The sequence below is a fragment of the Podarcis melisellensis genome, assembly GCF_964234715.1.
Source record: "Podarcis melisellensis genome assembly, chromosome: 13".
NCBI lineage: Eukaryota > Metazoa > Chordata > Lepidosauria > Squamata > Lacertidae > Podarcis > Podarcis melisellensis.
The window spans coordinates 9,678,285-9,702,363 of NC_138545.1; positions in this window are offsets into that span (position 1 = coordinate 9,678,285).

Here is a 24,079-nt window from a genome sequence, read left to right on the forward strand (position 1 = left end):
CCTTCATTGCAGGACTATCATTGCTTGGGTTACTTAGTCATGTTACTGGCTTTACCAAAGTGTGTCACTCTCCTGATTTAATTGGTTTTTCAGAGATACAGTGGAATTTTGGTTTACGGACGTAATCCGTGATGGAGGCACGTCCACCGCCTTCAGCATTCACATCCTAAACTCTTGTGTCTGCTCAGGGGCTGGCGCGACCATTTCCCGTGGTCCGCAACCCAAAAACACATAAGCTGAAGCGTCCGTAACATGAGGTATGACTGTATCAGGAAACAAAATTTCTTTCTCATTGCTTCATGGCATAGAAGGGATATTTGTGGACATTTAGATGCCATTGAATCTTTGATCACGCAGGCAGGAATCGACAGAAGTTGTTGTCCAACCACAAAGTGCCAAATTAATAATGCACCTGCTTTAGGGAATAGAGAAGAGTTGTGGACTGTTCCATTAAGATGAAGAAACTTTTTTCCTACCCAAAGTGTGACTCAGTATCAAATCTCTGAAGAAGCAATTATTTCTCTCTGCAATTATCCAAAATATTATAATTTGCTCACCTTTCTGAAGCTTCTGGTGCTTTCTAGAAGGCAGGAAAAAACAGTCAGTAAAGGTGGCTGAAAGTAGTTATAAATTAACCTTGGTGGCATTGGGCTATAATTAAGTGCAATAGGCAGGCAGGCTGTCTATGACATGCTCTCCTTTCTGAATCTTGGACTTCTAGTATTGGCAATCTCACATAGAATGTGAGTTACAAATTAGGGAATTTGTAGAGTCAGAAACTCTTTTATGCCAACATGTTAGAAATAGCAGTGTTGATGTTCCTGCTGATTCCCCTTGTGTCCCAAGAAGAAGCTATGACATGTCACACTGGTGATCCCCTCCCTGTTCCACATGAATGGTACCAGCTAGGTTGCCTCCTCATTGGTGGAATGGCTTCTCATATCTCTTATATAGTCAACCAGGTTACTTTTGAGGAACACCCTTCTCAGAACCTGTTTGACTTTCCACGGTAAGGATTCCTCACTCCATCTGTATTTTCTAATCTGTATACCTTATAATTATCAAGAGGATATGTGGATACTATACTTCCAGATATGAAAGTATTTTCTGTTTGAAAATGAGCATACACACAAAAAATAAAATCTCAGAAAGGGAAGATATAAAAGCACTGACTAATGTCACTTGGGATGGGATGGTGGTCAGCTAATGGAAACTATAGTCTTTTTCAGCTCCATTACAATTGCCTTTTTGAGGAAACAAAAGTTATATTTTTTCTTCTTGGTGAACTCTTAAGTACCTATCTTGTACATCTCCATGCACACACAGGGACACACATTCACTTAATGATAAAGGAATGCAAATATTTGATTTAGCATGGGCTTAGATGGTATAATGGACAATATATGGACAATCTAAATGTAATCTAAATGCAACAGAATAGTAAACTTTGCACTCTTCATAGCTTGGTATGCTTAAAACTTTGTTTAAGAAGATGCTATGCATAAATTGTGGTGCATCAGGGGGGAAAAAAGAAATGGTATTGCAAAATTCTGACTCAGTTGCATTTAGAAATTTCTGGGTTTGTAGCATAATGAATTTGTGCATTATGGACACATCTTCTGAGATATTAAAATAAGGTCTCTTGGCAGGGTCATAACCAAGTTCTACCAGCACAGCCTGGCTTTGGCATTTGCGGTAAACGAGATCAACGAGAATGCCAATATCCTGCCCAATGTCACCCTCGGCTTCCACATCTCCGACAGCTATGACAGTGCAAGGATGACCTATCGGACGACACTGGACCTGATTTTCAAGTCACATACATTTCTTCCCAACTACAAATGTGGCAAACAGAAAAGCCTTCTTGCCATTATTGGAGGACTTGGCTCTGACACTTCTTTTCTTATGATGGACATCATTGGCCTCTACAAAATTCCACAGGTAATATCTGCACATGTGGATGTTGGAAAATTATTTATTGATCAGCTATGAAGTTCCAAAGAAGGGAGTAATATTGATGACAAGTAGTAAAATCTTAGGAAGATTATAAGGTCCCTATCACTCAAGAAATACTTCAGAAATATTTGTTGCATGAATCTACTTCCAGCCACAGCTTTCTGAAATAAATAGATTGGTATTAATGAATCTCTCTGGTCTCTGCACATTTTCTTATAGCTGATATATGGCTCCTTTGCACCAGATGAGATCCAAACAATGGGTGCTCCTCCCTTTTACCATATGGTTCCAAATGAAAACCTTCAGTATATGGGAATTATATGGTTACTTCAGCATTTTAGCTGGACCTGGGTTGGGCTATTTGTTGTGGATGATAACAGTGGAGAACAATTCCTAAGAATACTGGAGCCATTGTTTTCCAGGCATGGAATCTGTTCAGCCTTCATAAAAAGAATCCCACAAGATGCTCGTATGGAGGAATTCATCAATAATTTTAATGATGCAAGTCCAATTGATGTATCTTTCCAAGAACGTAAAGCTGGTACAATTATCACGTATGGAGAATCTTTAACAATTTTGTGGCTGAGAACTTTTATATGTTCACAGGATTCAGGAAATATGCAAAACACATTCTTTGGGAAAGTGTGGATTATGACAATGCAGATGGATTTTATATTAACGGGTGCTGCAAGAGGATGGGGTTTTGAGATGTTCCAGGGTGCCATTTCCTTCACAATTCACACAAAAGAAGTACCAGGTTTCAGAGAATTTCTTCAAATCATTAAGCCAAATTGGACTCAAGGAGATGGGTTTCTCAAAGATTTCTGGGAGCAAGCCTTTGACTGTTTCTTTCCAGATCCAGGGGTGCCTATAATGGATGATGACAGCTGTACTGGAGAGGAGAGCCTGGAAAGTCTCCCTGCTGGACTTTTTGAAATGCACATGAGTGGCCACAGCTACAGCATTTATATTGCTGTCTATGCTTTGGCTCATGCTTTGAATGCCATGAACTCACCTAGGTCCAAGCACAGGCAAATGCTGGTTGGTAACAATGTTGAATTTCAGAATCTTCAGCCTTGGCAGGTAATGTCTTACCAGAAAGTATTTCAATATACTGTGTAGTATAATGTGAAGCTACATTCAGATCTTTAATGGAAATATCCATGAATTCCCCCCCCCCCCTATCTTTTTCAATTAGCTCCATTCATTTCTTCGAGGCATTTCATTTAACAACTCAGCTGGAGAAACTGTGTCCTTTAATGATAAACGGGAAATGAGAGGTGGATTTGACATCATGAATCTGATAATCTTTCCAAATAATTCATTCCAGAAAGTGAAAGTTGGGAGGGTTGATCCCAGTGCCCATGAAGGAAAACGATTCACCGTTGATGAGAATACAATCGTATGGCCTAGATCATTTAATGAGGCATGGATTCTGTTTATTCTTAATTTGAAAACTGTGTCAAATTTTCTATGCCTTGTTTATTAACTCTGAGGTTTACATCACTGCGCTTCTTCATGCTTGTGATCCTGAAGTAACAGATTAACTCTGTTACTCTGATTGCAAAGAGTCTGTTGCTAGGAGTGGTTCACAGAACCTTTTACAATTAACTGTGATGGAGATAGATAAGGTGGTGATTAAGCTGGTTGCTGACTTCCTTGTGCCTCTGATATATCCTTCCAGCAATACATTGGTACCTTGGGTTAAGTACTTAATTCGTTCCGGAGGTCCGTTCTTAACCTGAAACTGTTCTTAACCTGAAGCACCATTTTAGTTAATGCAAAATTCTTAACCCGAGGTACCATTCCTGGGTTAGCGGAGTGTATAACCTGAAGCGTATGTAACCCGAGGTACCACTGTACCCACTTTCTCAGATTTTGACATGGATGCTGGAAAGAATGAAAGCTTCAAACTTTATTTCATTCATTCTGATTTACTTACTCTGCCCTCCATTTTTGGAATATCTTACAACCAACACCCTTTAAGCACAACATAGGAGATTTTATCTAATTCAGATATTATAGCCAGTGCTTTTTCTGGGGGACGCAGGGTTATGCATACTCCTAAATCTAAGTTTGGCCTCATTGAGGGACAGTATTTCAAAATGAGTAGGAAAATGAGAGTACCCCTAACCATTTTTTTAAAGGAAAAAAGGACTAGTGATAGACATTTGATGATTTCCAACAAAATGTAATGTGGAGAAGCTATAGTCCGCTTTAAGAGAAAAGGGGAAGCAAATTTCATTGCTATCAGTCTGAAATGGGCACATCCACTGTTATAATTGTCCAGGAAGGTTTAAAATCAAATAATTTATTCTGCAAATACATAAACTTACCTATTGTAACTATTGATATTAGGCTATATCAGCAATTAAAGAATATCTGGTTTTGAATATTATTTATTTATTTCAACAGTTTATATGCCACTTAAATAAACAAGGTCAGTTAAAGTTAACCAAAAGCTTTTTCGTACTGATTTCCTTCCCTGTTTATGGATAGGTGCTTCCTCTTTCGGTGTGTAATGAACAATGCCATCCTGGTCATCAGAAGAAAATGAAGGAAGGGGAAAAGTTTTGTTGCTATGATTGTGTCCCGTGCTTAGATGGGAAGATATCAAACCAGATTGGTGCGTGGTGTAATTTCCCCATCACATAGGTTTTTTGTTTTTTTTACTTTGTTGTGTCACATTAATTCACACCGAGTTTAGAGTTTTTTCTATTTTTCAGATATGGATGACTGTTTCAAATGCCCAGAAGAGCAGTATGCAAACATAAATAAAAATGGTTGCATCCCTAAAGTTATAACCTTTTTATCATATGAAGAACCTCTAGGGCTGACTTTGGCCTCAACCTCAGTTTCTTTTTCACTGACTACAGCCCTGGTGCTAGGAATGTTTGTTAAGCACAGAGATACCCCAATAGTCAAAGCCAACAACAGGGACCTCTCCTACATTCTCCTCGTCTCCCTCCTGCTCTGTTTTCTCTCTTCTTTGTTATTCCTTGGCCATCCTGGGAAAGTGATCTGCCTCCTTCAACAAGCAGCTTTTGGCATCATCTTCTCAGTGGCTGTTTCTTGTGTGCTGGCCAAAACCACCATAGTTTCTCTCGCATTCATGGCTACAAAACCCGGATCAAGAATGAAGAAATGGGTGGGGAGGAAAGTGTCCTGTTCAATTGTAATTTGCTGTTCACTTGTTCAAATATGGCTTTGTACTGCGTGGTTGGCAACCTCTCCTCCATTTCCTGATTTAGACATGTACTCAGCAAAAAAAGAAATCATTCTGCAATGTAATGAAGGGTCAGCCATCATGTTCTACTGTGTCTTGGGCTACATGGGTCTTCTGGCCATCACCAGCTTCATTGTGGCATTCCTTGCTCGCAAGTTGCCTGATAGTTTTAATGAAGCCAAATTCATCACTTTCAGCATGTTGGCCTTTTGCAGTGTTTGGTTGTCCTTTATTCCGACTTACCTGAGCACAAGAGGGAAAGACATGGTGGCTGTAGAGATTTTCTCCATCTTGGCCTCTACTGCTGGGCTACTGGGTTGTATCTTTTACCCGAAATGCTACATCATTGTGTTGCGACCAGAACTGAATAGCAGAGAGAAACTAATAAGGAGGAAGTATTAAGGAATCTTATATTTTCATTCTATCCTATAGTTATGCATGTTGGAATAGAGCCTTAGGAGCAGTTCAGAATATTGGTAGATATTCAATTATATTGATGTATCTTCAAAAGGTTTCTGTTCATGCTCAGATTTTGCCTTAGTATAGTATCATTCAAGGAACATTTTCATAAGGAGTAGTTTGGGCAGAGTTATTGTGCTTTTTGTGATTCTGTCAATTTTCAACAATATTGCTTGTCAGTCATGATGAAGTTAGAGTACTTCAAATGTTATTCAACTCCAGCTCTCATTACCTCTAGTCAAGGATGAGGGATGATGGGGGTTGCATTCCATCAGCATCTCTAGGAAGCCACATGGGCGAAGGTTGTTTAGCTCTATACATAACTTGGCTTTGAGGAGGGGAGTGTCCTCATATTGCCCCCACCCATGTTGTAATAAACACTAGATGACTAGATCAGTGTTTTTCAACCACTGTTCTGCGGCACACTAGTGTGCCGCGAGATGTTGCCTGGTGTGCCATGGGAAAAATTGAAAAATTCGAAAGATTAAAAAATATATATTCATATTTTCGCCCATTAGGCGGGCGCCAGACTGTGTCCTGGGTATGGGGGGTGGGGTTTTGACCCCACCCTTGGCCAGCAGGGGCACCGATTGGCGCTCCTCAGGGGGACACCCTCCACTTTTCTGATGTCCGGGCTGTGATTGGAAGTCATCTTCCGACTTCCTTCCTGCCCGAGCACAGTGTGCGCAGCAGCGGAGAGAAGAAGACGTTGTGACTCGAGTCACCAGGAGGACCGAAGAAGTTGTCATTTTATTTCTCTTCAGTCTCCCCAGTGAATGCCTTGACTGGGTTAGGGACCCTTATAGCTCAGCATCAGTTGGTGGAAAGGACATGACTTCACAGGAGCAGGAGGAACTAACTGAACTGAGACAAAATCATGGTTTCAAACTAAGATTTGCTGATCTACCTTTGGACAGTTTTTGGTTGGATACTGCCAAGGAGTTCCCCCTTCTGGCAAACAAAGCTATTTTGACACTGGTCCCATTTTCCACTACATATCTGTGTGAGATGAGCTTTTCAAGCATAAAAACTAAATACAGAGAGAGACTGAGAGCTGTTGACGAAGAGCTACGTGTGTGTCTTTCTTCAATTCCAGCCAGAATATCAGCTTTGTGTTCAGCCAAACAGGCCCAGGTTGCTCACTGAATAAAGTATTTTATAATTTTTCATATTTCTATTTACTTACTATTTCATAATAAAGTAATTATAAAATACTTTCTTTGTGTTTATTTGATTCCTATTCAAGAGAATTACTTTATATATAGTCAATATAGGCACAGAGTTAATTTTTTTAACATTTTCTAATGGTGGTGTGCCTCGTGATTTTTTTCATGAAACAAGTGTGCCTTTGCCAAAAAAAGGTTGAAAAACACTGGACTAGATGACATCCCACATATTTTCCAAATGTATAGGGAAAGGGGGCAAAGTGATGCTTCGTTCAGGTCCTGTGTGTGGATTTCACACATGGATCTGGTAGGCTAATGTGGGAAATGGACTCTGAACAAGATGAGCCACTGGTCTGATTCAGTGAGGCTCTTCTCATGTTTGCATGACATGCTTCTAATAAATGAAATGGAATGGAATTTAGCATATGACTGCTACAGGAATGAGGAGACACCTACACAGTAGGGTTCTGCAAGAATACCCACGTCAAATTTGTGGGTCTGATTTGTAGATCCTCATTGGAAAAGTGATGCAAGGACTTGTGCTGTGAATGCTTTTTGCCTTAGTTGTCAAAATGACTTTTGTTTGGTTGTTTAACACTTACACATTTATTGAAATTAGATACATAAATTGCTTTGCAATATGCATCATTTACATATTCATTTATGTATAATTCTCACTGAGAACAAACAAACAATGGAATGCATCACTCACTATTGTTCTTTTCACATTAAAAGAGGTTATCTCTTTGGCTACCTATGGCCTTTATCTGTGTCCTCTGTTAAAGTTGGAACCTCTTGGCCAAAGTGGGCAGAACCATCTGGATTTGAGTGCTCATTATTGACCACTCATCCATTCCCTCAAATCTTTGTTTGAAAAGTAAAATTAAATTTAAAATTTCTTTTCTCCACCCCGATCAACTTTCTCTCTCTGATGTCTGAGTGAGGGAAATGATATAAGATGACAAGAAATCAATACTGTGATATAGGTTGTAATTCCAATCTCACTTATGTGGTAATGAGCCCCAATGAATTAATGAGATTTATATCTGAGTAGATATGCTTATGTTTGTAGTCCTAGATGCCTTTGTTAAGGACCACTAGCCATGTTGTTTAACCTTAAATACAAGGTGCCTCAATATACTCTGCTGTTTTTGCTGCTGAAGTGTAACAGAGCTACCCCCTTGGAAATTCAATAATTTTGAAAAGGAAAATACAAAGGAGGTAAGTGATTTGTAAATAAGGCATATGTTGAGGGATAAGATTTGGGTGTCTCTTGTGATATACATCAGTAGAATATAAAATACACCAACTGTGTTGAAACATAAAATAACAAATACAAGTGTGAATGAATGTCAGAGCAGATTGACATGCATCCCATAGGTTTGGGATATGTGAGTGTAATTTGACCATTGCTGGGAGCAATGCCATTGCAATACATAATCCTGGTTTCCTTTCCTTTTTTATGGTGCTTGTCATTACTGTAATAAATGGTTATAGCATAGCTCTCAGTTGTCACAGTGGCAGCCAACATTCACAGACTCCTTTTGGAGTTTGACATTTTGAACCAAGGTCCCAAGTCCCATCTCTTTAGGAAGAAGAGAAGACTTCTGGCCAACTGTGGAAAAGAGCCAACATTTTTCCTATCAAAAGGGCCATTCAGCATCCGCACTCTGAAGAAGTAATTATCTCTTCCTACAATTAACCAAAGCACTATAATGTGTTCACCTGTCTAAAGCTATCAAGGCTCTGCAGAATGCAGAAGAAAACAGTCACTATGGGGCCCTGAAAGTGATTACACAGATCTGCTTGTAGCATGGGCAGCTGGGAATAAGTACATGAGGTAAACATGGCCATCTCTGACACTTCCCCCTTTTCTTTTTATAAGCCACATTGAAACTGGAAAGTTGGTGATATCTGATAGTATTTAAGTCATTTGTCACACTCTTAATGAAAATTCTAGGGCTAATTTGGCAGAGTCAGGGACCATTCAATCTAACCCGTTCAAACAAGGTGATGGATGCAAGAGAATTTGTGTTTACAAAGAAATTTTGCTGCCAACATGTTGAGAATGACAATGCTGCTACTACTTCTGCCTCCCATTGTCTGCCAAGTAGATATTATGAGATGTCTCAGAGATGATCCCCTCCCTGTTCCACATTATTTGTACCAGGCAGGTGGTCTCCTCATTGGTGGGATTGTGTCTCAGATCTCTTACTTTTTTAACAAAGTCTCTTTCAAGGAACATCCTTCTCAGAAAACGTTTGATGTTCCAAGGTAAGAATCCCCATATGCAATTCCTGAATGCATTATATTTTAGTTGTTAAAGGTAAATACTGTTTCTACCATTGCAAGAACAAGAACTTACTTTTATAATGGAAACCAGGAATGGGGGGCAACTTCAATGGTTGCATTTAATATGCTAATATGGCATGGACATAGGTTTGTTAAGATTTCCAGTACCAGCTGTTGCAGTACTTTCCCTGAATTTTGCCTTATCCAACTCATCCTATAGTCAATCACAAGAAATCCATTCATAGAACATTGCCTTTGAACATATTTTTCCAGGTTTTTTCAATTCTGAATCCACTTGAGTCAGAACAATCTGGGAGGGTCTTTCTAGTTTAAAAAAGGCAAGTACCAGGAGACATGATACGCACGCATGTTATGGAGAATGTACATAGATCAAAGCTTTTCTCCCTGTTTCATAACAATAGAAGTTGGGGGTATCAAGTGAGAGTGATTATTGAAAGGTTTAGGAGACACAGAAGAAACTACTCCTGTAGACAACACATAATTAAACTATGGATTCCACTCCTACTAGAAGTAGTGAATTTGACAACCACCTTACGTGGCATACAATGTTAATCTACCTGAGCTATTCCAACCTGTGGCTGATGAAAAGTGCTAGAGGGCTATTGATTTAGAAACTCAATACAGTCATTGAGATCTGATGTTATATTGGCCAAAAGACTGTCCATTGTGACTGGGGCTAGAACTAAACCAATAACACAGGTTACACTACTTCTCAATATATCATAGAATCATAGAATTGTAGAGTTGGAAAGGAAGCCAAGATTCATCTAGTCATCCCGCCTGCTATGCAGGAATCTCAGCTAAAGCATCCATGCCATATGTTCACATTCCAAGGGCTGAATAGTCAGGAAGATATTCCTGATGTTTGGTCAGAATCTCCTTTTATTGTCACTTGAAGCTATTGGACTGGGTCCTACCAGTCCTGTCCAGAGAGGGGGCAGCTGGGTACCTCTGCATTTCACTGTTGACCCATGCTAAGGTTGTGGTGAACTAAGACCCCTAGATCCTTTCCACATGTACAACTGGCAATGCGGTGTCCCTCATCTCATCTTTGTGCAGCTGGTTCTTCCTGCTTAAGTGCAGGACCTTACATATGCCCATATTTCAACTGAAACCCTTTGTTCAGTGGTTGTTGTTGTCGTTGCTGCTACTGCAGCAGCAGCAAATAAATTTGCTTATTCTGGGAATTGCATTCATTTTCTCATTCCTCCTTTGAAACTTAAGTATGATAAGACCATGCCATTCTTTCTGGGAGATTTCACACTCATATAAGTTGAACTGGATAAGTGAATTGCTATTGATATTCACACTCATCTATGTTGACCTGGATAAGTGAATTGCTATTGTTTACAAGTTGTTCCACAACAGATCTTGGCCCTCTTCTTGCTACTTCTAATTGTTCAAGAGTAGAGTCCTGCCATTTTCTTGTTTTGTACATAGCAGTTACAGAGCAGCATTTCTGGGTCAGGGACCTCTAGATAGTGATCTATTCCAGTGCCTAATACTGATATATTTTACTTTCTAATAGTGTTTGTCATTGCTGTAAGAAATGGTTATAGCATTGTTCTAAGTGGACCTTTTGGAGTTTGAAATTTGGAACTCAGGTCCCAAGTCCCATCTCTTTAGGAGGAGAAGACTTCTGGCCAACTGTGGAAAAGAGCCAACATGTTTCCTATCAAAATTGCCATTCAGATTCCACATTCTGAATAAGTAATTATTTTTCACTACAATTAACCAAAACACTATAATGTGTTCATCTGTTTGAAGCTCCCATGGCTCTGCAGAATAAAACAGTCACTATGCAAGGCTGAAAGTGATCATACAAAACTCCCTGTAGCCTGGGCCACTGGGGTTAAGTACATGAAGTAAACATGGCCATCTGTGACACTTCCTCCTTTTCTTTTTATAAGCCACATTGAAACTGGAAAACTGGTGATATCAAATCATTTGTAACACTCTTAATGAAAATTCTAGGGCTAATTTGGCAGAGTCAGGGACCATTCCATCTAAACCACTGAAACAAGGTGATGGATGCAAGAGAATTTGTATTTACAAAGAAATTTTGCTGTCAATGTGTTAAGAATGACAATGCTGCTACTACTTCTAACTCCCATTGTCTGCCAAGTTGATATTATGGGATGTCTTGAAGATGATCCCCTCCCTGTTCCACATGATTTCTACCAGGCAGGTGGTCTCCTCATTGGTGGGATTGTGTCTCAGATCTCTTATTTTTTCAACAAAGTCTCTTTCAAGGAACATCCTTCTCAGAATATGTTTGATATTCCACAGTAAGGATCTTCCCTTATTGATCTTTTAAATTGCATGAATTGTGTCAATTTAGAATAAATAAGTAATTCAAATGGTTAAAAACTTACAATGGACATGCAGTACACTGATATACAATGGAACCAAGGAGGGGAATGCTCTGAAAAGAGCTGCTGTTGGCAATACTAGTTTTCAAAACATGTATAAGGAATCTAAATGTGAAGGCTTGCACAAAAAGATGGACAGACAAGCAGAGAAGAGGGTTCATAAATGGAGAGGTAGAGAGACATGGAAATGTATGTTATGGAAATATAATTGTTGATGCATCAGAGCATTTGCCTTTTGCCTCTGACTCCTTTGACACACTTGTTTATCTCTGTGGGAAAAAAGAAAATGTTTATTTCTTCTCTCTGCCTTCTTGATACCTAATGAATGCTCTTATAATGTCTTATAAAGTTTGCTTAAGTGACCATGTTCTTTAAAAAATAAACAGAAAGTGATTGTTGTTGGTAAACCCAGTGGAATGGGCCAAGAGAGAGATCACAAAATGTGTCAATGCCCTAAAAATGACATGCAGCAAATATGTACCTATGCATCATATATCAGAAACATTATTTAGCCGAAAAGGATTTATTAGCTGTGGGATATTGGAAACATATGGGGGAAATTTCCCAAAATTCTAGTACTACATATGGCAATCACTACAATAGTACATACATGCATATACATACATGGCATCAGAATACTGACTTTTCCACTCTATGTCATTTTGCACAATCAACTTTTCCACTGAAGAGGATGCTGTGGCATTGAGGGGAGGGAATCACTAATATAAAATACAATCCAATATTCTGATTAAGTTATTCATAGGGATTTCTAGTATAATAGCATCATGAATTTGTTCATTATAGACTCATAATTTAAATTAATGAAATCAACTCTCTTGGCAGTGTGGTGACCAAGTTCTACTCACACATCCTGGCCTTGGTGTTTGCCATAAATGACATCAACAAGAATCCCAAGATGCTACCTAATGTCACACTTGGTTTCCACATCTCTGACAGCTATCATGATGCAAGGATGACCTATCGTACTATACTGGATCTGATCTTCAAGTCAGAGAGTTTTCATCCCAACTACAAATGTGGGGCACAAAAAAACCTCTTGGCAATTATTGGAGGACTTGGATCTGACACCTCTTGTCATATGAGGGACATCACTGGTCTCTACAAGATCCCACAGGTAATATGGGGTGTGGGGGTTATTATTACCCAACTTGGATGTTTACAAGAAAGAACCAATATTATTAAAATCAATTTCATTGAACGATTTTCATGGATGGCTAAGGTGCATATAATGTTTCTGTTTTCAGTTCATAGAGTCCTATCTACAGGTCAATTACATTTGGCGTGATACATTGCTATCATAGGCATTGTGATGTGTGGAGGGGAGAAAATGTGGGGAAGGAGAGGTGGGAGAAAGGGGTGGTGATGATTTTTCATTCTTTTGCATAGCGTATGTGTGGGGTTTTTGTTTCAGCGTCATGTGTCTAGGTTCTTCATCTATTTGTTTATCTGTTTTCATTGACAGTGAGAGAGATTGGGGAGCCAGAAAGGAGCAATATTAATGACAAAAGTTAAAATTTTGGGAATAGTATTCGCTTCCGATAATTTGATAATATTCCCATAGAAGTGTTCTTTACTAGTTTTCACTAAATTCATCCAACTTCAAAAGTGTATGTTGCATCAACAAAATTCTAAACACTACCTCTCTTTTTTGTTTTTTATTTATGCTTTAAAAAATCATACATTTCATTAATTTCGCAATCCATTTAACATTTGAAAATTTGACTTCCTTCCACCTCTTTCTGTGGTTCTTAATTTTTTTTCATATCTTCTGCAGATCCAAATTCATTTAATTTACTCATTTATTTGTCTACTGTAAATATATACTATTATAAATCAGTATCTGATGTATCTGTTTACAATTTATCTGTAAATATTCAATAAACCATTCTTTAATAAAGAGTTTGTTATCTTGAGTTCTTATTCTTCCGGTAAGTATCGCCATTTCTGCATATTCCATAAGTTTTTGTAACCATTCTATCTTTTCTGGGACAAGGGATAGGATAGGAAAGGGATATTTATAACTCATCTTGATTGTATATGTTCATTTTCTTACAGCTGACATATGGATCATTTGCTCCAGATGAGCTCCAAAGTATGGAAGGCCCTCCTTTTTATCGCATGGTTCCGAATGAAAACCTCCAGTTTATGGGCATTATCTGGTTACTTCAGCACTTTAGGTGGACCTGGGTTGGGCTCTTTGTTGTGGATGATAACAGTGGAGAACAATTCCTTAAAATACTGGAGACATTGTTTTCCAGGCATGGAATCTGTTCAGCCTTCACAAAAAGAATCTCGCAAGTAGCACATATGGAGGAATTCATAAATCAATTTTATGATGAAAATTTAATTAGTGTATCTTTTGCAGATTATAAAGCCAATGCAAATATTGTATATGGGGATCCTGTAACAGTTCTATGGCTGAGAACTTTTATAGGTTCACAAGACTCTGGAAATAAGGAAAGCATATTATCTGGAAAGGTGTGGATTATGACAACCCAAATAGAATTTGTATTATCAGGAGTTTCAAGAGGATGGGATTTCCAGATGTTCCAGGGTGCCATTTCCTTCGCAATTCATACAAAAGAGATACCAGGGTTCAGGGCATTTCTTCAGAACATAAAACCAAAGAGGACTCAAGGAAATGGTTTTCTGAAAGATTTCTGGGAGCAAGCCTTTGACTGTTTACTTCCAGATCCAGGAATGCCTGAAATGAATGATGACACCTGTACTGGAGAAGAGAGTCTGGAAAGTCTCCCTGCGGGTCTTTTTGAAATGCACATGAGTGGCCAGGGCTACAACATCTACAATGCTGCATATGTTATTGCTCATGCTTTGCATGCCATGTACTCATCTAGAACCAAACACAGATCAACAGTGGTTAGTTACAGTGTTAAACATCAGCCACTGCAGGCATGGCAGGTAATAGTTCCACAACAAAATCTTATTTGTTCAGTGAACAAATTGAACACACAAGGTGTTCTCCACAATAAACCTTCTTAATACAACCAACAGATTAATTAACATAAGTTGAGCCTACATCCAGCTTTCTCCATCTTGTACAGTGGTACCTTGGTTCTCGAACCTAATCTGTTCCGGCAGTCCAGTCGACTCCTGAAACCATTTTAAAATCAAGGCACAGATTCCAATTGACTGCAGGAGCGTCCTGCAGTCAAGTGGAAGCTGAGTCAGATGTTCGGCTTCCAAAAAATGTTAGTTCCAGGTTTGCAGCATTCGGGAGCCAATTAGTTCTGGAGCCAATCCATTCATCAACTGAAGTACCACTGTATAACTAATTAAAATGTTTTCTACAGCATTTGGGGGGGGGTATGTATGGAACAGTGGGGTTACATTTCTTCGTATAACTAAAGCTTGCACTTTTTTAAACTTGTGATTATCCAGTTGTGATTTTTATTTTCCTTCTTTCAATCAGCTCCACCTGTTTCTTCAAGGCATTTCATTCAACAACTCAGTTGGAGAAACTATGGCCTTTGATGATAAATGGGAAATGGGTTGTGGCTTTGACATAACAAACATGATTACATTCCCAAACAAGTCATTCCAGAGAGTGAAAGTTGGAAGGGTTGATACCAATGCCCTTGATGGAAAAGTATTCATGATCAACGATGATATAATTGTGTGGCCAAGACATTTTAATGAGGTATGGATGCTGTAGTTTCCTCAAATGAACTCTTTGTTATTAATGATGATGTAAGGTCTTCTCTTTTCTCCATAACCTGAGACTGCAATGGGTCACCAAGCTTCAGAATTAACTGAGTGATAACTTTGATTTTCAAAAGTAGGATAAAACATTGAAATTCCATATATTGCTATTCTTATTTTGAAAAGCATGCTGGATTTTCTGTAAATATTTCATGAGTTGTGAGCCTTACAGTACTTAGCTACCTCAGGTCACTGTTTCTGCATCAGTATGTTGACTCCACCTCTAAGGTCATCTATAGTCTGCTGTTTGTAAGGTTCATGAAAACTTTTGGGGGTAATGGCATGAGATGGTGCTTTTGAGGATAATGTTAGAAGCAGAATTCCTTCTACCTCTTACGCATCCCTCCAGCAGTACCTTTCTGTGATTTTCACATCAAGCAGAACAACATCTTCAAACTGTATTTTTTCATCATCGCATATTTAATACCCAGGAGAACATAAGAATACCCTACTGCATTACATCAGTTGAAAGGTTCATCTAATTGAATTGGATGTTCTCACTGGGGCCAACCATACCTCTATGGTAGGAAAACAAGCAGGAATTGTGCACAACAGCACTCTGCCCACTTGTGGTTACCAGCATATACATATTTCTCCTGACAGTTGAACTGGAATATACCCATTGTGGCTAGTAATAACTGATAATGCTTTCCACCAAGATTTTGTGTAATCCTCTCTTAAAGCTACCCAAGTTGACAAGCATCACTACTGCATAGCTTCTTGGAAAATTTGAAAACCAACCCCTTTCAATCTTTACCACCTGAATTTGCATAAAAATCTCACAGTTAAATATATAAAATGTGGCAGATAGCATGTGTTCAAGACATGCTGAATGGGTTGTAAATTTCATTTATTCTGAAAGCATGCCTTGTAAACAAATCTCAAAAAAATAAGTGCTCCTTACACTAAAAACCTTGTAGCCGTTTTTTGGGGGGTGAAATCTGGAAGATCTTCATTTACAGAAATGTGGCTCATATGTCTGCAAGCTTATCTAATTCAGATACTGTAGTATTTTTTTTTATTTCCCATCCTATGAGAATATATAAAGCATTTTATCTTCTGAAACTAGATTCTGCTTCAGGAGAAGAAAGTTTTCTTTCATAGCTGTCAAAGATAAACTAGTCTACTTTATTCAATTTCAGTTCAAGTCACTTGCAAACACTATTTTGGTAGTTACAGATAGGTAGCCGTGTTGGTCTGCCATAGTCAAAACAAAATAAAAAAAATTCCTTCCAGTAGCACCTTAAAGACCAACTAAGTTAGTTCTTGGTATGAGCTTTCGTGTTCATGCACACTTCTTCAGATACCAACATCAGATACTATTTTGGTAGTATCTGATGTTGTTGTTGCTGCTGCTGCTGTTAATTGAACTAATATAGTGCCCTATACCTGCAAGTTTCAAGCCAGTTCAGAAGTTAAAATGTTTTGTTGTTATGATATAAGGTATTGGGCTACATCAGCAATTGGAGGTTGACACATTTTTCATATTTAATTAGCTTTTTCAACAATTATTACAGTTATTAATCAGTGCACAGGAGAAGTGAAAACAGAAAGCAAAGGAAGGAAATCAACTAAAATTATCCCCCCCCCTCCCCACTAATCTTCTTTTTCCTTTTTATGGATAGGTGCTTCCCCTTTCTTCATGTAATGAACATTGCCAGCCTGGTCATCAGAAGAAAAGGAAGGAAGGGGAGAAATCTTGTTGCTATGATTGTGCTCTATGCCCAGAAGGGAAGATTTCTAACCAAACTGGTAGTTGATGAAATTCTAACACTAGAAGCGCAAATTTACTTTCTTGTGTCTGATAAATTGACACTCAAATTGGACCTTTTTCTATTTTTGCAGATATGGACGACTGTTTCGAATGCCCAGGAACCCACTATCCAAGCAAGAATAAAAATGATTGCACCCCCAAAGTTAAAACGTTTCTATCATATGAAGAACCTTTAGGAATCACTTTATCCTCAGCTGTGGTTTCTTTTTCTCTGATCACAGTCCTCATAATAGGAATATTTATTAAGCACAAAGATACTCCAATGGTTAAAGCCAACAACCGGGACCTTTCATATACTCTCCTCGTCTCCCTCCTGTTTTGTTTCCTATCTTCTTTGTTATTCCTTGGCCAACCTGGGAAAGTGACATGCCTTCTCCGACAACCAACTTTCGGCATCGTCTTCTCAGTGGCTGTTTCTTGTGTGTTGGCAAAGACCACCATAGTTTCTCTAGCATTCATGGCTACAAAACCAGGATCTAGAATGAAGAAATGGATGGGGAGGAAAGTGGCCTATTCAGTTGTAATTTGCTGTTCACTTGTTCAAATATGGTTTTGTACTGCATGGCTTGCAACCTCTCCTCCATTTCCTGATTTAGACATGTACTCAGCAAAAAAAGAAATCATTCTGCAATGTAATGAAGGGTCAGTCGTCATGTTTTACTGTGTGTTGGGCTACATGGGTCTTCTGGCCATGACCAGCTTCATTGTGGCATTCCTTGCTCGCAAGTTGCCTGATAGTTTTAATGAAGCCAAATTCATCACTTTCAGCATGTTGGCCTTTTGCAGTGTTTGGTTGTCCTTTATTCCCACTTACCTGAGCACAAGAGGGAAAGGCATGGTGGCTGTGGAGATCTTCTCCATCTTGGCCTCTACTGCTGGCTTACTGGGTTGTATCTTTTGCCCGAAATGCTACATCATTTTGCTGAGGCCAGAGCTGAATAGCAGGGAGCAACTGATAAGGAGAAAGCATTGAGGAAACATATTCAAATTCAAAATGAGACAGAAAATAAAAAGAAGCAAAACCAAAGGAAAAAAGTTAAATTCTTCAGAAGATCTGAATAGGAAAAGGTTAAATTCTTCAGAAGATCTGAATATGCATAGCATGAATATGGGAAAATTAAGGGGAGCCTTAATTTCTGCCACTACATAACTGAAAGGTCATCACCCTACCCCTTATTCCTTGTCGCTCCAGTGAGCAAGACTACAAACAGTGGATGCAAACACTTGGGGGTATAGACAGTGACTAAATATTAGGATAGCCTTCCCAATTGTGACTGTTTAATGCAAACTCATTTTGTAATGGTTTTATGAGAGACTATTCTGTCATATCTTAACAATGGTGGTCAGTGGTGAAGCATTTGTCGCATTCTAGATGTTTTTGGACTCCAGATCCCATTATCCCCAGTCAAGCATGAGGGATGGAAAAATAAACATTATATAAAATTGGATATACAGTCGTACCTTGGAAGTCAAATGGAATCCATTCCGGAAGTCCGTTCGACTTCCAAAAATGTTTAAAAACCAAATCATGGCTCTTGATTGGCAGCAGGAACTTCCTGCACTCAATTAGAAACCGCAGAAGTCACTGCTGGGTTTGCGACGTTTCGGAGCCAAAACATTCCAGAACTAAGCTGTTAGACTTCCAAGGTACGACTGTACTTATAAATTGTTTTGTAATATACATTGTATGAATATTTATGAATAATTTTCACTGTTCCATCAGGCACTTTTTTGCCTGCCATTGTAGGGGCAGATATTAATAGATAGGATAATAAACTGTTTTATATGCAGTAATGGCAGCAAGAGTACTATTGGCACAGAAATGGAAACAAGAAGAATTACAAGAATAATGGTATGTTATCTTTTGCTAGTTAAAAATATATTACATCCACAAAATCCCCGACAAGCCCTTTTTAGGGGGCCTACATCAACATGGGGGGGGGTTTCCATTTTACAGGAAAGATCTAGGGTTTTGGGGGGGCTATTTTCTATTTTATTTTTAACTGTGCCCCAGAATGTAATCTTAAACATGTCTAAAAGGTAAAGGTAAAGGTACCCCTGCCCGTACGGGCCAGTCTTGACAGACTCTGGGGTTGTGCGCCCATCTTACTTAAGAGGCCAGGGGCCAGCGCTGTCCGGAGACACTTCCGGGTCACGTGGCCAGCGTGACAAAGCTGCATCTGGCAAGCCAGAGCCGCACACGGAAACGCCGTTTACCTTCCCGCTGGTAAGCGGTCCCTATTTATCTACTTGCACCCGGAGGTGCTTTCGAACTGCTAGGTTGGCAGGCTGCTAGGTCTACTCAAAAGTAAATCCCATTGAAATCAGTGAGGTTTAGGAGAAGGAAGTAGCGTGAGAATTTCATCTGCTTCCTACCTTGATTTTTTTTTTAAACAGAATGGAAATTATCACTCATTATTGTTCATTTCACTTGAAAGCATGTTTTTTTATATATACTTGTGGATTTTATCTGTACCCCTCAGTTAAACTCTCAGCCTCTTTGTCAATGTGGGAATAACCATCTGGTAGTTTCTTACTACCCATGCATTCTCCCGAATCTTTGTTTGCAAAGTTAAATTACATTTGAAATTTCTTTCCTCCCCCCACCTTTCCCCCACATTTTTTCTGTTCTAGCTAAACTCTCCCTCCCTGATGTCTGGGAAATGAGATTTTACACACACACTGAACTGAGAAAACACGGTTGTGTGGTAGGCTGCAATAAACCTCAATGAATTCATGAGATTTACTGCAGATGAAATAGAAATAGGTTTGTACCATGGATGCCTTTACCACGGGCTATTAGCGACTTTGCATTTTAGGTGCCATAAGATACTTTGTTGCTTTTCCTGCAAAAGAGTTACAGGGCTTCCCCCTTTCAAAGTCACTGTATTTTGAAAGGGAAATACAGGAAAGGTGATTGATTTGTAAATGAGGCAGATGTTGATAGATGAGATATGTGTGTGCATTGGGTACTACATGGTTTGAAATACACCAATCACAGAGGAATAGTAAATATCAAATAAACAGGTGTATGATTGTCAGAACAGATTGAGGTTAGTTCCAATGTTTTCCACTGTTCTTTCATCACTATAATAAATCTCCCTTCTAAAAATAATTCTTATGCTGTTCTATTTTCTTAATTTGGAAACGTGTTTATTACTTAATCACTTTTAAATAGTTCAAAGTTATAATGTTTTAAGGGGGGAGGGAATTAGAACAAGGATATTAGCTCCTCCTCCAGGAACATTAGTCATTGCATTCCACCTAATGACAGCCTAATGACTTCAGTTTCTCCTGTGGAGGTTCCTCATGAATGGGTATGTGTATCTTTATGTGTGTGTACAGTGGTACCTCGGTTTTCAAACAGCTTTTGTTCTCAAACTACTTGGAACCCAAACACTTCAAACCCGGAAATGAGTGTTTCAGTTTTCAAACTTTTTTCAGAAGCAGAATGTGAGGAGATTTCACCCCTCCCATATCCAAGAATCTCCTGATGAGTCTGCTGATTCTCCAGAGCGGAGGGGGCATGTTCTGCTCTCTACTTATTCAGCTCCAGCACCACATCAGTCAGTCAGTCAGTCAGTCAGTCAGTCAGTCAGTCAGTCAGTGTGTCAGAGAGAGAGAGACTGAGTGTTAGAGATCGTGTGTATAGATAAGGTTGTGCTAAGAGCAGCTGCAGACACTCAGTGCAGTTCAGCATTCATTTATGCTTAGACCTCATTTAGTTCTGTATATAATTTGTATGATAGTTGTAGATAGAATAAAGAGTTGTTTATGCTCTGCTATTCTCTGCTGTACTCTGCTGTGCGACGACTGTCTTCTTGTTGGAGTGAATCCGGTGCTCACAACTCTAAGCTGTGAGTCCACAGCACTTTGACCTGTTCCTGTGCAGAAGGTGGTCTCTGGAAGTGCTACCCAGCTCGCCTAGCCCAGTCGGGGCTGAAGTGCATGAGTCCAGTTGGTGGTACTGGCTCAAGGGCGATGCTGACAGAATGTGCTCCAATTTGAGTGCTCACTTCCATTTTGAGGGAGCGGCTTGGCCCCCAGCAGTGTCTGCTGCTGCCTCCTTCCCTTCTCTCTGCTGGGAAGTGTGGGGTTTGGCAGCTCCTTGGAATGTAAATATGGAGACTTGGAAGTTGGCAACTCTCCCCCAGCGCACAGAGAGGCGGTGTTGGGGGGGAATGTGTGGTGGGGGAACTATGCTGGGCAGGTTGGCCTTCTCGCCCCCTCGCCTTCCCTCCCTCCCTTGTCCCAAGTGAGGTCCAGGTGAGGCAGCGCAGGCTCTGCATTCCTGAGCGAGGGATGGGGCGGTCGCAATGCACACAGGCAGTGGAGACAGAAGCCCTGGGACTCGCCTGGTTGAATGGGAGCATGGACAGGGAGCTTGGGCAGATGCCGGAAAACATGCAGGAGAGAGGGCGGGAGGGAGGGAGGGAGGGAGCAGGCTTGGGTGGGGGAAGAGAACTTTTGCCACCCTTTCCTCCCCCCGAACTTAAACTCCCCTCTCCCGCATCCAGTTAGCCACCTCCCTCCCCACATGCACCCCATGCACTCTCTTCATCCCTGCAGTTTGAGTGTTTCCACACACCCCACTTAAACTCTCCCCTCCTGTCTTGTCCCTCCAATGGCAATTGGTAGATCACTGCCAGTTTTTGATACTGGGTAGTAGATTGCAGCCTGGTTTATTGATTTCAATGGTCTCATTAGATACTAAATTTCATGTTAAACTACTGTTTTAGGGGTTGTTTTTAATTGCCTGGAGCAGATTAATCCGTATTGTATTACTTTCTATGGGAAAGCGCACATTGGTTTTGGAATGCTTTGGTTTTGGAACAGACTTCCAGAAGAGATAAAGTTTGAGAACCAAGGTACCACTGTAATAGCAATTCTGTAGTTACTGGAAGGGGTAGGTAATAAGAGCGTTATGGTGTCAGCAAAGCCATTTCCTTAAAGTACAGTTTTCCTAAATACTATCTCATCATAAACTTGCCCAAAGATACCTAAGAATCATTTCAGAGATTTGCAGAGAAATGCCAGCTCTCCTTTTGAACTCTACCCTCTAACACTTCTGATCTAAAAACATAAGACTCAGCTCAACTTTTAAGGAAATGTTGTCTGCATTTCTTGATTACTACAGCTTTGGTTTCCCCAGTCATGGAAAGGACGTCACCATTGGACACATGTGGCCAGTGGACCAGTTCATTATATCACCAACCCCTCACAGGCCAGGTTTGGCAGGTGTGGGTGGCTGTACATGTTTCATTCTTTTGCAGGTCTGGGCATCATGCCCCCCAGCCTCCAACCAAAATAAATAAAAGACCAATAAGACTGGTTTGGATCAAATCAGGCCACAACTTTATTGAATACAAATGAAAGAGATTTGGCTTGGGCATGGCAGCAATCAAATACTTCCAGCCCGCCAGGCAGAAGTGACATGTAGGTCAACCCAGGTGGGGGTTCCTAAGACTTACATCAAATAGGCTGACCTCCACAGGGACCGCCGTCTGGTGGAGTGCCTTTGGCCCTGGCCCTGCCTGAGCACGCAGACATGACCACTCCTCCCAGATCCTTTTAATGGGATGCTCCAGTCTTTGAAGGGGCAAGCATAGACTGCAACCTCCCCTTCATCCAAAACAAAGGATTTCCCCGTTACAGATAGGTAGCCGTGTTGGTCTGCCATAGTCAAACCAAAAAAATTCCTTCCAGTAGCACCTTAAAGACCAACTAAGTTAGTTCTTGGTATGAGCTTTCGTGTGCATGCACACTTCTTCAGATACGAGCACACTTCTTCAGATAAAGGATTTCCCCAACGCCCAACCCAGTTGTGACGATTGCTATGAGGTAGGAAAAAACCACCAGGTAAGAGCCAATTGGTCCGGTGGACAAATTCCTACCCAGCCCCATAAAACAGCAACCACCACAGCCACAGCAAGGTCCTTAACTATCAGCTAAAACCGAGGATGGGTGGGCAGGGAAACTGGACGAAGGAACAAACAGGTATTGCCCCAGGCTTGGGATGCTTAAATGGCTATGGGGTGGACCCAACGGAAGGCTTTCCACTCCATCGGCCCTACCTCCTGGCACAGCCCAAGTCCCAGCCTCCATTCCCATTTGCCAAAGTGGGATGCAGACCAAGATCTGGCTACTGATGCCCCTGCTGCCTATCAGGAAGAGCACCCATTGGAGCCTCGCCATCCTGCAATGTTGCTGCACCAAAAGGGGAGAGCAGGCTTATCATCATAATGACACAGTTTGACCTTACAATGTTTGACTTCACAAAACCAGATAATTGTCTGAGTGCAAATCATTTTGCAAAATGCCATCTTCTGGAGCATTTTGCAAAGGGTTTGGGCAGGACTTGATATGATTGTCAGGTCTTGGTTAGAAAAAACCTTGAAAAACATGGCTCGGTGTAGCACCTTGGAAAGAGCTTTACAGGGTCGTCTTGTGGAGCTCCTTGTGAATAGTTATAATGTTCTGTGTTTTTCAAGAGACCCAACAATCTTGCCTCACATCTCACATACTATATGATGTCAGGCGTAGGGCACATTGGATTCTGGTCTGCTACCATGACCTCATGGATGAAATGAGATCAGTTTCTTGTTGGTGTTTGCTCACCCTCAAAATATGGAACCTGTACTTCTCATCTTGTTAGGAAGCAAAAAAGACTTGTTTCCACACCTTCCAGGTCTACCAGTATATTGTGCTCTCTACTCAAACCAATGACTTCACCCTAAAGCCCCATTTCCCTTTAGAGAGCAGAGAAGACTTGTGGTCTGACTTCAAAAAAACATGCCTCCTACAAAAAGTTTCACTAAATATCCTCTCCGCAAAGAGAAAATTGCACCCCCACCCCCAAATTATCTCAAGGACTATAATTTGTTCACATGTCTGAAGCTCCAGACGCTTTACAGAAGACATGAGAAAACAAAGGATATGAAAGCCTGAAAGTGGTTATAAATAAACCCATGTACTATGGAGAGTTGGAAGGAAGGGCAAAGAGGGAGGCATGGCTCTGCAAGTTTGTTTTATGCTATTTCTGCCTTGTGTTTGTGTGTCTTACAACCCAGAC